We start from the raw sequence: 14,559 nt of genomic DNA, 5'->3' as shown, positions 1-14,559 counted from the left end.
GGCAAGGAGGTCTGGAGACCATATGTTTTCTCAGGGTGAGGAGAATGCTCATGGAAAGGGAAGCCTTAACACAATTGTACTCTGAGTGACAATCCAAACTAAAGCTACCCCTGATGGAGGGTCTAGGAAATCATCCCGCTACCCTTTGAAGGACCCTGAAGGAGGCACTCTTTTTCTCAAAAATTTCTGGTGATTAATTCCCAAGCAGATGACTTAATTACGTGCCATCATCTGCTCGTCTCGAACTCTGTGACAACTATCTTCCTCTTTGGAAGCATGAACCAGTCTTTCAAACTGAGTTGTTGTCTTTCAAAAATGAATATATATTGGGGCGTCTGGGTGGCTCAGTCAGTTACACGTCTAACTCTTCATCCCAGCTCAGGTCTTGATCAGGTCTTGATCTTGGGGTCATGAGTTCAAGCCCTGTGTTGGGCTGGGTGTGGAGCCTACTTAAATACATACATACATCTTAGGAGGAAAAACATTTGACAACAAAAATTTGATTTGATTGTATATGAACAAATGGGACATAAAAGGGAGAAAAGTGACCTTTTCACTGTCATACCATTACAAGTTCTTTTGATTTATTTATTTATCCGAGAGAGAGAGAGAGAGAGAGAGAGAGAGAGAGACCAGTGGGGAGGGGCAGAGGGAGAGGGAGAGAGAGTCTGAAGCAGACTCTGCACTGAGCACAGAGCCTGACGTCGGGCTCCATCTCAAGACCCTGAGATCACAACCTGAGCCAAAACAAAGAGTCAGTCATTCAACCCACTGTGCCACCCAGGTGCCCCCATTGCAAGTTCTTAAACAAACAATGAAATTCAATATTTCAGTTTAAATGTCACCATGTGTCACATTACACAAATATTCAATTTACTTAGTGTTTTCTGCCAAAGTATCAAAATTTAGGGAAAAATATAAATGTTTAAGAGGATGATACAACTATCTTTTGGTAATTATGTTACCATTATTTGCACCATAGTAAAAAGATGATGAGCTTTGAACAAACTGCATATTTTGCTTTGGCCTCTTGCCTTGGAAAAGAAGTAAATATTTGATATCAATTGCTAATTAAGCCAAAATTAAGACTCAAGTCACCTCTTTAAATGGTGTTGAAAAACCTACCCCTTCATTCTTCATAGGCCTTAATGAGTTGTGCTTTATAACTTCTATTTTTCTTGGTTTCTAGATTTTAGAATCTCTTTTCACATGAGACCTACTTATATAACTTGCTCTGACCCTTTTCTCTTCATAAAAACTCAATAAACTTGTAACTAGCATATTATGCCTTTACAAAATGTCATGGCACTTTTTATCCATATGAAAGGGGGCATGGTTTCCCGACTGGAATCATAGGAAGTTTAATTGTGATTTCTGTCAACAAAACATGAGAACACTGAATATCTAGTAAGTGAGATACTTGGACACAGACATCACATTTTCCGAATCAGCATTCTTATGAATTAAAAGATGAATCTGAGGTTTGGGTAAACTTTTCTCTGAAATATGCATGGATTAAACAGAAGGAAAAATAATTAAATAAAAGCATTTTAGGTTTTGTTCGCTATTTGGACAACTATTAATAAGATACTATCGTATCTGTTGATATCAGAATACCTATTTGTTTTTCTCAGGAAGAAAATATCTCCTTCAATTTATCTTTTTAAAAATAGGCATTAATGGCAGCTTTTTCTGCCCACAGAGCCTGTCCCCATGCTTTAATAAAACCACCTTTTTGCACCAAAAAAAAAAAATTAATATCAAAGTAATAAATATTTTTAGTGACAGTTTTATTAAAATGTCTTCTAAAGAATTATACTGATAACCAATTTATGTAAGTCCTACTGATAACATTTCTATGATCCTTTCACAATGTATTGTTTCTACATAAACTTAATCTTTATTGATAAAAAATTATCTTTTAATTTTTTTTACTTAAAATTCTTTTGCTACCTACATACAAGTCTTTGGTTCTTTGTATATAAAACATATACAGGGGCACCTGGCTGGCTCAGTCGGTGGAGCATGTGACTCCTGATCTCAGGGTTGTAAGTTTTGTAAATATCTTGTGACTATCTTTAAAAAAGATATTTTTAAAATCTTAAAATATATATATATACATACACAGTCTTCATAACTATTATTTCTAATGATCGCAAAATAGTCCATTAAGTTATCAGAACATAAATTGTTTAATTTCCTCCTTTTAAAAAAAATCATTTTTAAGTTATCTCTACACACAACATGGGGTCAGAACTCACAACCATGAGGTCCAGAGTTGTATGCTCTGCCAACTGAGCCAGGCACCCCCAACCTTTTTGATGTAGAACTTATTTCTATAATAAATACAGAGACCAAGATAATCTCTCTAAGCATAGTTCATTTATTCTTTGGAATAATTTCTGTAGAATAAGTTCTCAGAATTACAATTACTGGGAAGAGAAAGTCTAAAATTTCTGTGGCCCATTATTGCCAAATTGTCCTTCAGGAAGGTTGAACTAATTAATTGTACTTCCAATAAATGGTGATTTGCCACTTTCTCCAAAGTATTACCAATAATTTTTTTAACTTTTGTTTATATTTTTCTTAGCTTGCTTTCCTCTCAACAGTTTGTAAATGTTAAATTAATATTTGTATATCATTTTATGCAATTTTCTCTATCACAGCCATCATCCATTTTTCCACTGTGAGCTTAACATTTTCTTTAGAAATATTTTTCTTTAGGGGCGCCTGGGTGGCTCAGCTGGTTGAGCATCCCACTCTTGATTTCAGGTCCAGTCATGATCTTGGGGTTGTGGGACTGAGCCCCACAACAGGCTCCACGCTCAGCATGGAGTCCGCTTGAGATTCTCTCTCCTTCTCCCTCTACCCTTCCCCCCACCCACGCGTGTGCATGCTCTCTCTAAATAAATAAACTCTTTAAAAATAGTTTTCATATCAGGCTTTAAGCAATTACTTACCATACATATTTGCCATTATGTTTCTTTTACTTTCATTGTACAAAAGTTTTATCTGTATTCCTAAAAAGAAAAAGAATCTCACATTTAGATAAGCACACCACTTTTAATTTTTTATGAATTTTCTTTAAATAGTTAGTACTCTAATTAATGGGTGACCTATTAAACAATGGTTTAACATACATGTAACAAATTGCTCCATCAACAATTCTTTCAACTATGTTAGAGAAGTATTCTTTGATATTTGTGGTTTATATAAGTTCCTAGCTACAGGACAAACTGTGTATAATAGTGGGATGGAAAAGAAAAAGAATATTCATGTTATATCTTTACTTGATTTCTCATACATCTTTTATTCTATTATATATGTTTTTCCTATCTTTTATTTTTTCCTATACATCTTTCTGAATAGTTCAGGGAAAAACTGAAAAAACTGGTTCATTGTTTGTGACAACTCTATCATACTAATATAAGATGTTCATAAGGGGCGACTGAATAGTAGATATATGAGAACTCTCTGAACGCCTTTCACAATTATTTTGCTAAATCTAAAACTATTCTAAAATTAAATGTTTATTTTTTAAAACTCTCTATGTATCCAACTTAAAATTAATTCATCCAACCCAGCTTCCCAACCCCACACACCAGTCTCTCTCCCCCAGGGAGAGAAGGACTCCAGGGAAATCATGCCGGATTCCCCTAAGTGTGATGTGATTACACTTTGGTTCAGTCCCTATAGCAGTGGTTCCAAATCCTCCCATCACATGGCTTCAGGGACCCATCAATAAAGACTCTTCCTCTATAAGGGCCAGGGAGGTAAAATTCCAGAAAACTCTACTACAAAATCCTTTGAGTTAACCTTTCTCTCTCCAATGAGTTTTGATAAATGGGTCCAGCATACGTCTTTAATGTGGGATTTTAATAACCATAATACCCAGCTCTGGGGCCTCAGCCAAAACCCCAGAAAAAAGGAAAAGTGCCATTTGTGGCGCCTGGGTGGCTCAGTCGTTAAGCGTCTGCCTTCAGCTCGGGTCATGATCCCAGGGTCCTGGGACCCAGTCCCATGTAGGGCTCCCTGCTCAGCAGGGAGTCTCCTTTCCCTCTCCCACTCCACCTGCTTGTGTTCCCTCTCTTGCTGTCTCTCTCTGTCAAATAAATAAATAAAATCTTAAAAAAAAAAAAAAAAGGAACAGTGTTATTTAACATCATTTTACTCTAGCATAAAAGACTCTTCTTTCTTAGGGAATATTTCCTTGGAATTTTAGTGGACCTGACTACTGCATAGGTACCTGGGGTTTCGATTCAAAATCTCCCCAGAAATCACCATAACAAATCTTTAGGCCGTATCTCTTGAAACCCATTGAAAGATGGATTAAAAATTTTCCAAACATTCTATAGACAATAGAATTCTGGCAATAAAGAGCACATTAACTGAATTTATAGTACAATAGTCCTGCTGATCTTCCATATTCCTTGTTAGGTTAACATCTGGGTCTTAAAAATATTTAACTCGAGACCATAATTGTAAATTCATAGACATTCTCCTCTATTCTCTCTCCTCTATTCTTCCTCACTTGATTGGAGAAAATGTGCACGGCTAAAGCACAGTGTGGATGTTAGCAAACCCTGATATTCTTCAAGATATTAGAATAAAAACTTACCTAGTGTTCGAGCTTGGCTTTGGATGGACAAAGTACTATTCATGAAGACGGGAACTTGGAGGAAAATGAAGGTCTAGTGGGGAAGACAAATGGGTTTAGATGTGGACTGGATAACGAAGTGGAAACGTTAAGAGATTACGTGGATATATAGGTCTGAAGCTCAGGAGAAAAAGGGATGGAATTGTCGATATAAGGATAATACTTGAAACTATGCAAGTGGATGAAATTATTGAGGGGAAACGTGTCAGGAGAACGTGTGTCAGGAGAAAGCCCCAGATAGAACCCTAAAAATTACTAATATTCAAAGGATAAAGAAAGACAGTCCACAAGGCTAAGATAGATGGGCCAGAAAGACAGAGGAGAGGAGAGGGTCATAAACACAAAGGAAGGAAGCATTTGAAGAAGAAAGTAGTTAATGGTGTCAGATACTGATGAAGAGTCTACCAATAAAGACTGATAAGTTTTTGGATTTAGAACATGGAGTTCACTGGTAGAACAGATTCAGTGCACCGGCAGGCTGGAAGTTAAACTAGAATCTGGGGAAGAGGGGAAAGAGAGTATGTGGAAACAATGAATGAGGTTAACTCTTAACTATTTTATGAACATTGGCCATGAAGAGTACAAAGGAGCTCAGTCCATGGGTAACTAAATTTTTATGAAGACAAGAAACACAGAGTGCCTGAGTTGCTCAGTCAGTTAAGCTCCCAACTCTTGATTTCAGCTCAAGTCATGATTTCAGGGTCGTGAGATCGATTCTCACGATTCTCAAGATTCTCTCTTTCCCTCTCCCTCTGCCCGCCCCCCACCGCTCACTCAGGTGTACACTCTCTCTCTAAAAAAACAAAACCAAAACTGAATATTACTGAATATTATTATTTTAGATGGCTGCTTGGAGATGGTTAAGAGAGAATGGGAGGAGAGGATGCGTACACGATGATTATAAACAACAAAACATCACAAATGTATACAGAAGTTTTTACTGTGAAATCTCTTCCCCCATCAGGACCTTTTTACTTTTGGCAAATCCCCCAATTTTTTTCTGAGTCAGAGATTGAGACTCACCTATGTAATTAACTTTTTATCTGAATCATTAGCCAGAGTGGCTTTTTCTTGCTGCCTACTTAAAAAAAGGGCAACAGGGATGTTTCCTAAAACTTCCCTAGATCCTACTAGCCATGGCCTTTACCCTCTATGTTATATTGAATTTATATCCATCAGGTCAAGTTCATCTCGCCTAACACAGGTTTGTCCCATAAGAAACATATATTTGATCTCTGTTGCCAGTTTCTGACACTGAGCTCCTAAAACTTTGGAGTTTACTGAGTAATAGGAGTGTTTTTTGTTCTAGTGCGGTAACACTTGGTGGGCTCATGGATAAATTCAGGATGGGAGCTGGTTGCCAGAAAGAGCAGGCCATGATAAGGAGACTGGGATTTTTATCCCCCTCCCATCCTCTGGAGAGGGGGGAGGGGCTGGAGATTGAGTTAATAATTGATCATGCTTGTGTAATGAGACGTCCATAAAAATCCCAAAAACTACAGGGGTACCTGGGTGGCTCAGTCAGTTAAGTGTCTGACTCTTGATCTCAGCTCAGATCTTTTTTTTTTTTTTTTAAGATTTTATTTATTTATTTGACAGAGAGAGAGACAGCCAGCGAGAGAGGGAACACAAGCAGGGGGAGTGGGAGAGGAAGAAGCAGGCTCCCAGCGGAGGAGCCTGATGTGGGGCTTGATCCCAGAACGCTGGGATCACGCCCTGAGCCCAAGGCAGACGCTTAACGACTGAGCCATCCAGGCGTCCCCGATCTCAGCTCAGATCTTGATCTCAGGGTCATGAGTTCGGGCCCCACATTGAGCTCCACATTGGTGGGGAAACTACTTTAAAAAAAAAAAAAAATCCCGAAACTACAGCACTCAGAGAGCTTCTGAGTTAATGAACACATCTGTGTGCCAGGAAGGTGGTGTACCCCCAACTCCAATGGGAGAGAAACCCTCATGCTCAGGACCCTTCCAGACTTTCCCCTATGCCCCCCTTCATCTGGCCGTACACCTGTATCCTTTATTACATTCTTCATAATAAACCAGTAAACATGGGTCCGTGAGTTGTGTGAGCCATTACAGCAAATTGCTGAACCAGAGGAGGGGGTTTAGGAACCCCTGATTTATAGTCTGTTGGTCAGAAGTACAGGTGACAACCTGGGACTGGCCTCTGAAGTGGGGACAGTCTTGCAGAACAGACTTGTGGGGTCTCTGCTAATTCTGGGTAGTGTCAGTTGAAGCATAGGACACCAGTCAGTTTTGAGAGATTCAGAGAACTGGTTGGCGTGGGAACCCCCTTCCCCCACATGTGGTGTCAGAAGTCTTCTGTGAGTGGGATGCCTGGGTGGCATAGTCGGTTAAGCATCCGACTCCTGGCTTCAGCTCAGGTTGGGATCTCTGGGTTGTGGGATTAAGCCCTGAGTCAGGCTGTCTGCTCAGGAGAGTGTCTGCTGGAGTTTCTCTCTCCCTTTCCCTCTGCCCCTCCCTCTGAGTGTTCTCTTTCTCTCTCAAATAAATAAATAAATCTGTAAACAAACAAACAAAAAAAAGAAGGTTCTGTGGGTAGGGAAATTTTTTCCCCTCTAACAGGAATTTTCCTTCCCTTATTCTTACCTTTCTATAATTTCTCCTTTCCTCCCTCCCTTCTTCTCTCCCTCCCATCCTTCCTTCCTTCCTTCCTTCCTTCCTTCCTTCCTTCCTTCCTTCCTTCCTTCCTTCCTTCCACCAATGCACATTTTCTTTACCAAGGAAATTTCCTCACAATTAGCAGTGTTTAAGGGGATGACAAGTGACTCTGTCCTGCTTGTGTTAATCCTGGAGAAATCAAAGTATAATTGTCATCACCATTCGGCAATCAGAAAACTGAAGACTTTCTTTGAAGGAACTTTAGACATCTAGCCAAACTGCTTTTAAAAAAAATTTCAAGGAAGAAGAAATGGTTGATTCTTAAGGTGCTAATTTTTGGTTCATTGTGTTTGTTTAATTTGTGTGGCATGAGGATATTTCAAAGCATTAGGGGTGTGCTCTTCCCCAGCTGCGCAGTAAAACAGCTGACCCTCCCACGCCCGAATCTCTTGCTACACAACAGGGAGAGAAAAAGAAGCCACATTCTTCATCGCTGAGGTCACACGGACATTGCCTCCCCCACCCTTGCCCGGATAAGACAACAGAATGTTACAAAAAGTAGATACAAACTGGGAGAACAAATCTTCCCCCTCCACCTCTGCCACAAATAGATCAAAAAAAGCTCTCAACGGAAGAAAGAAAAGGAGAGCTTGGAGAAGCATAGTGGCAGCTCAGGGGTCAGTCACCAGAGAAGACTTTATGGAAAACCTCTAACTGGGAAATCCCAAAGTAAACAGAACATGTGCTCAGCTCCAAACGTGGAGTATTTTGAAAGTCACAGCATACGGAGCACGCTGCGTTCTGAGGGAGCGAGACAGTAGAGAAGACAAGAAGGCATATTTATAACAAAGAGGAGCTAGAAACAAACCCCTGGGTTTCCCTGCAGCTCCTAAAGGGATGGAGGAGATCCGGAAGTTTCCACGGGCCCCGTGGGGGGAGGCATGGATGTACACCAGCCTGGAGGCCATCTGCAGGGCAAAGGTACACACATGACAAACATAAGGCATGGGGGCGCCTGGCTGGCTCAGTTGTAAGACCGTGAAACTCCTGATCTTGGGGTTGTGAGTTCGAGCCCCATGTTGCATGTAGAAATTACTTAAATAAATAAAACTTAAAAAAAAACAAAAACAACGGTAAGGCATGGACCTCCTGACATAAGTAAAAAAGAAAGCAGCTAAATTCGAGAGCCATCATTTTTGCCAAGTTGTTTAGTGCAAATTAAATACAAACTTGCCATTCATTCCCCAGTAAAACAAGCCGAGGAAAGACCAAGAAATGAAGTGTCCCCTCCTCCACGATCTCGAACAGTGATCGTGTCAGCCTCTGGGAGTTTAGAATTGGGACATGGATGAGAGGAAAGGAGAAAACCTTGAGAAGGGGACGTTTCTCCGCCAGAATTGTTTAAACTGAAGCTCACACAGACATGACGAGATCAGACTGAGGAAAAAGAAAAGAATGACACTAGCTTGCACTAGACCAAGCAAGCCCATTCGGCAGGCTAAGAGCCATTACACATTGTAACTATTTTTAATGTGTCCGTAAAAACACCAACTTTGAAAACAGTGGAGACCACCATCAAATTAACTTTTACTCAGGTTTCCTTGTTTTTATGCGGATCTTGAACTATAGCTTTTTTTTTAAAACCGTCTTTGGGACACTTATATGTAATACCCTGAAAAGGTCGTAATTCTGCGCCAGTCTTTTTTTTTTTTTTTTTTTTTTAATTCGGGCTTGCACATGGCCTCTCCCCTACAATTAGGGGAGTGGACTCAGCTCAGCACAGGTTAATCAAATTTGTCAAAATCCTGACAAGGCTCAGATGCTTCTGCTCCGTGCTTGCTCTTGTCAGAAAGTCGCAGAAAGCCGTGCAGCCAACAAGTAACACATGTCATGATTATTTAGCTACTTTTTAAATTAAAAAAATTTTTTTCTAGTGAGATGAATTACCTTTAAAAGTAGAAATGAATCCTTAGTTAAAAAAATTAAGTTTAATGTGAAAATATGATGATAAATAAATAAGATTGTGTCTCATCAGGAAAAGGGCCAATCTGACACTAAGTGATATTTAACTAGTGACCAATGAAATAAAAATAAGTGCTTATATGTGTTTCACATGAAATCTTGTAAAGGCAAGAAAGTACAAGGGGAGCAGTCACCCAGGCTCGTTTTAGTCAGACTAAAATTGCTCAACTTCTTATAATCCATGCAGTGAAATCTTCCGATCTTTAGTCCGGCTAAATTACATGATTTTGCAACAAAACACAAAAGTTCCAAAAAATAAGCAACTCAGACATTCCTGCCTAATTGAACTACTTAGTGTCATCCACTAAAATTTTATATGAACAAAATTGAAATCTGACAATGAAAGTTCCTTAACAACCTCATCCACTGTTACAAGTGAGGAAAAGACAAATTCTACTAAAGAGAGCTTGTTGAAGTCCAAGTTATGTTAAACAAGCAGATATTTACAAAAACATAATCCCCCTTCTTTTCTGCTGGCATTTCAAGTGAGACAAGTGCGAGTCACCTAGCTTCCTTGGCTCAAGGAAACCAATGGCCAGGTGTGTCCTTAGGTAGTGAGACAACCAAAACTCCCCCCACATATTTCCAAATACCTCTGAGTGCCCCTACCGATGCTGGTTACCATCACTGATCTAACCCCCAAATGCACGTTCAAAATACACATCTGGTGGATTCCTTCAAATTTCAGGTTTTAAGATTCAGATAAATGAAAATATGGATTTTCAGTTATCTGTGTTTTGCTTGTTTTTATAGAGTCACACAAACACACACAAGGAATACTCTAAAAACAAGGGACGCCTGGGTGGCTCAGTCAGTTAAGCGTCCGCTTTCGGCTCAGGTCATGATCTCAGAGTCCTGGAATCGAGTCCCCCTATCGGGCACCTAGCTCAGCTGGGAGACTGCTTCTCCCGCTACCCCTCCCCCCTGCTGGTGATCTCCCTCGCTCTCTCTCTTTTTCAAATAAATAAATAAATAAAATTAAAACAACAACAGCAAAAACAGGGGGCACCTGGCTGGCTCAGTCAGTGGACCCTGCATGCGACGCTTGATCTCAGGGTCGTGAGTTCAAGCCCCGTGTTGGGAGGAGAGGTTACTTTTTAAAAAACAAACACAAGGAAGACTTACTAGGTAATACACAAGTGGAGAAAAAAATTACGTTTTTAGATTAGATTATAATATATCATTGACTAACTTGTCAAAAAATGTATCATGTCTACTCTGATGACACAAAGAGTTGCTTGGATAAAAGCAATTGCTGAAATATGCTTGTGGTCATCGTACATGTGCCGAATAGTTGTCTCTCCGGCACAGTGAAAGAAGTTGGATAAGCCGTAAAAACTGTCAAATTTATTAAGGCATTAGTCTTTAAACTGGGGACTTTTCAGTTATTTTAATGATAAGGGTGGTAAGTTCCAGGATGTGTGTTTTTACATTGAAGTTTTTAGGAGTTCCAAGATAAGGTTCTGCTACAGGTATTTCAAATTAAAATGTAAACAACTTCTGTGCTTTAAAAACAAAAACTGCCATTAATTAAACATCTCTCAAACGTGATTGCGTTGTAACCAGCTGGAGTATCTAGCTGCTATTTTTAACTGTGTCAGCAACAAAACTGCAACCAGGTTTAGACTCAATACAAAGTAACACTATTTTTACTCTTGCAATTTTAAGGGAATGTCAGACAGAACCTGGCACTAACGAGATGTTTTCAAACAGCAGCACTGAATAACTCAGGGTTTTATGACATTTGAAAACAGTGTTAGCCAAATACAGTGATGATTTAAGAGACCTCAGGAATCCAGTCATCAACTTTAAAGAGTGAACCCTCGTTAATTAAGGAAGGTGAGACTTTTTTAGGATATTGTCAGCAATTTAATGTTGATATATAAAGTTCTTAACGTGGCTCTTTGAGACCACTGGATCAGTTTAAGTGAAGAGATGGAGATTGGGATTGCAGGGTGACATGTTAAAAAAAAAATTATAATTAGTGTGGGCCAGTATTTTTCTCAATTTTGTGCTACTAAACAAAATTAAAAAATTAAATACTTACATGAATATGACTATATACTATATTCTGTAACTCTTCCCCAAAACGATATATTGAAATTTGAATCCCCAGTACCTGTGAATGTGACCTTATATAAAAATATGGTTTTGCAGATGTAATCAAGTTAAGATAAGGTTATATTCTATTAACCTAAAGATTAGTGTCCTTATAAGAAGAGGAAACAGATACAAGAGGGGAGAGTGCCAGGTGAAGACACAGAGCCTCACACAGAGGGAAGGCAGCCACGGGAAGATGAGGCAGGCGGAAGTTAGTTTACCTCAAGCAAAGGAGGGCCAAGGGCTACTAGATGCTGCAAGAGGCAAGGAAGGATTCTGCCCTGGAGACTCCACTGGGAGCATGGCCCCACCAGCACCTTGATTTTGGACTTCTAGCCTCCAGAACCATGTGAGAATTAATTTCTGTTGTTTATTTATTTTTTTTAAGATTTTATTTATTTATTCGACAGAGATAGAGACAGCCAGCGAGAGAGAGAGAGAGAGAGAGAGAGAGAGAGAGGGAACACAAGCAGGGGGAGTGGGAGAGGAAGAAGCAGGCTCCTAGCGGAAGAACCTGATGTGGGGCTCGATCCCATAATGCAGGGATCACGCCCTGAGCCGAAGGCAGACGCCCAACCACTGTACCACCCAGGCGCCCCTAATTTCTGTTGTTTAAAGCCACTGGTTTGTGGTGGTTTGTGACGGCACCCCCAGGAAACCACTAGAACTCCCATTTCAATCGTCTGTGAACACCAAAATGGTGTCCTCATTGCCTAACTTTTTAATAAATGTTATAATTTAGAATTCACAAATTATCTAATAAAATATAGCTTTTATCTATATTATGTACTAGCGTTTGTGTAAGATTACATTTGAAAGATTTGTTAGATTACATTTCACTGCTGTGAAAAACATAAAATAAAAAAAAAAGTTTAAATTCAGTGCCTCAGTTCAACCACATCATTCCACTCATTACTCCTCCAAGGTGTAGAGGGAGGGAAAATGATGTGCTCAAGATGACAAAACACATTCGCTGCAGAGACCGAGCTGGGGCTTTTACATCTCCTGATTGCTAACCCAGTGTTTTTCTCTTGCCCCTCTGGATGACGCTTCACTCCCCAGGGCTGGAAGCCAAGAATGATTTGAAAAAGACAATCTTTCCAGCATAAAAATATTTAAACAGCATGGTTCCCACACAATGCTCTCAAGGGATTGCCTTTCATATTTAAATAAATACACATTCTTTACCATAGGCAGGTCTAGGGTTTGTCATAAATCTACGAACAATTCTCATGTGTTTGAGTAGAGGGCTGAATTCGGCCCTTTATGACGACAAAAGCAAACAAACTTCAACAATTGTGTTCTACTGAGTCAGAGAAAGAAAAAAGAACAAGAGAAAGGGAACTTCGGATGGCTACCACTTCCAATGTGAACAAAATAATTACTTTTTTCCCACCCTAGAAGATTCCGGATTAAAAAGAAAAATAAAAAAGTAATAATATCCTCATATTGCCCGTCATGCTTGTGTTGCTGACGGAAGTCACTTTTAGGGGTTGCTGAGGGAAGTAATTTTTTGGGCCCTTATTCAGGAAGATAGACGCCCCGATATTGTGTTTTGCACACTCTTCAGAAGTTTGATCCAGTTTCACTTCTTGGCTGAGTTCTTTCCTTGGTTGAATTCTCTCCAAAGGTTGAGGTCAGAGGGGCCTCACAAACAACAGGCAGCCATCTCTGCAAATGGAGGAAAGACCCACATTGGGAGAAAGAATGCAGAGGCCGCGGTGGATTCTTCGTGTCTACAAATCATCAGTGATACGGAAGGTCAAGCAAGCAGGGCTGTGATGGAAACAGTGTGTTTCCATGTCAAAGAGAAACGTTCATGGGGTGGGAAAAACTTGCAAATATGAAAACCAGTGGAGTTTTACTGAGGCTTGGGAACGGAAGGCTGAAAGTTCGGGTGCTTCCAGCAGCATCAAGATGTCCTAAGCAAAACATTACTTGTAAATGGGGCCACTGGTTAAGAAAAAGGTATTGAGCCAAACGTAATAAAGAAAAGAGGTTCAGTCCTTGGCTGTAGAGAAAACAAAAACCTCCAAAGGAACCTGTTTCCCTCGGTGCGGAACTGCTCACCCCTGAAGTTCTGAACTAGAACGTCAGGACTCTGGGAGGCAGGGGCTGGTTACACCCAGCCCGGGAGTACTCACACCTCATTTTTCCAAACGTGCTGTGTCTCTAGTCAGATCCAGAACTTGCCATAAATCTAAAAATCATCCCCACCACCTGAAAGCTTTCTGAATTAGCCAGAGAGGGTTTTGCACACCGTTTGGACTGCACAAAAGAGCTGCAAGGGCTGAGTCTGTGTTTTTAGACCGGCTTTGCGGACTGCATAAGAAAGGTTGAGGGTGACTGCCACGAACAAAATTTTAAGTCATTTCATTCTTCCTTCAAGCTTCCAGAAAAAGCTTGCCACCAGATTTATTTAAAAGGATTCCATCTCACGTGAGTGATTTCTTGGCACGAAGAACGTTTCCTTTCATGTTTTATTAAGAGCGTGTGCACCACATTCCCGCAAAAGGCAAGTTTTCCTTTGACAAACAGGAAGCAAGCTCGCGAAACCTACAGCAATCCCCAACAAAGCTACCTTGGGGATTCCAAGCCCCTAGCCTTAGGGAAGCCTGCGGGGTATCTGCCCCGAAGCCTGAAGTCTGTCCTTGCTTGGCCTCAATCAGTCAGGATTTCGTAATGGTACTTTTCTCCTTCTCCTCCTCCTTCTCCTCCTTCTCCTCCTTCTCTTCCTTCTCCTTCTTCTTCGGCATAAAAGGAAACAATTCTCTTTGCTTCTTGGTGCTAAAATCATAAATGGGCTTTCATGCTGCCTCGGAAAATAAGACTGTGACGCTAGAACTATGTTGACTGCCCAGCAAACACGCCTGCCCCAACGCTCCGGAGAAGAACTCAAAGGCACTTCGGGGCGTCCGCGGCCTGCAGCTGGACTCTCTCTCCAGGCGAACGAGAAGGTGGAGACACAGAGCAGGACCTCGGGCAGTGTTCGGTGGACAAGAAGCAAGCTGATTCGTGAATGGGAATGAAAGCCGCTGCGTGCCCCACTGTATCCCGTCTGCTCACCGACTTCCTGATGTGCACTGGGACCGGGGAAATCAGCAGCCAGCTCCCAGCCCCACGGACGCATCCTTCTCTTGTGTTTTGTTTTGTTTT

General features: G+C 40.6%; 1 protein-coding gene across 10 annotated transcripts in view; it reads right to left on the bottom strand.

Moving 5' to 3' along the window:
* Positions 1–14,559, bottom strand: part of AEBP2 (AE binding protein 2) — a 133,898-nt gene that overhangs the window by 32,830 nt on the left and 86,509 nt on the right. For all 10 annotated transcript variants that reach the window (XR_006409848.3, XR_008961506.1, XR_008961508.1 and 7 more), the window contains exons 9-10: positions 4,619–4,691; positions 2,961–3,020 (exon numbers count right to left, since the gene is read on the bottom strand). The gene's annotated coding sequence lies outside the window, so the exon portion shown is untranslated. The remainder of the gene's footprint in view (positions 1–2,960; positions 3,021–4,618; positions 4,692–14,559) is intronic.

This window comes from Ursus arctos, unplaced genomic scaffold (genome assembly GCF_023065955.2).
Source record: "Ursus arctos isolate Adak ecotype North America unplaced genomic scaffold, UrsArc2.0 scaffold_26, whole genome shotgun sequence".
Lineage (NCBI taxonomy): Eukaryota > Metazoa > Chordata > Mammalia > Carnivora > Ursidae > Ursus > Ursus arctos.
The sequence above is the reverse complement of the archived record's forward strand: the minus strand, read 5'-3'. Positions and strand labels throughout refer to the sequence as shown.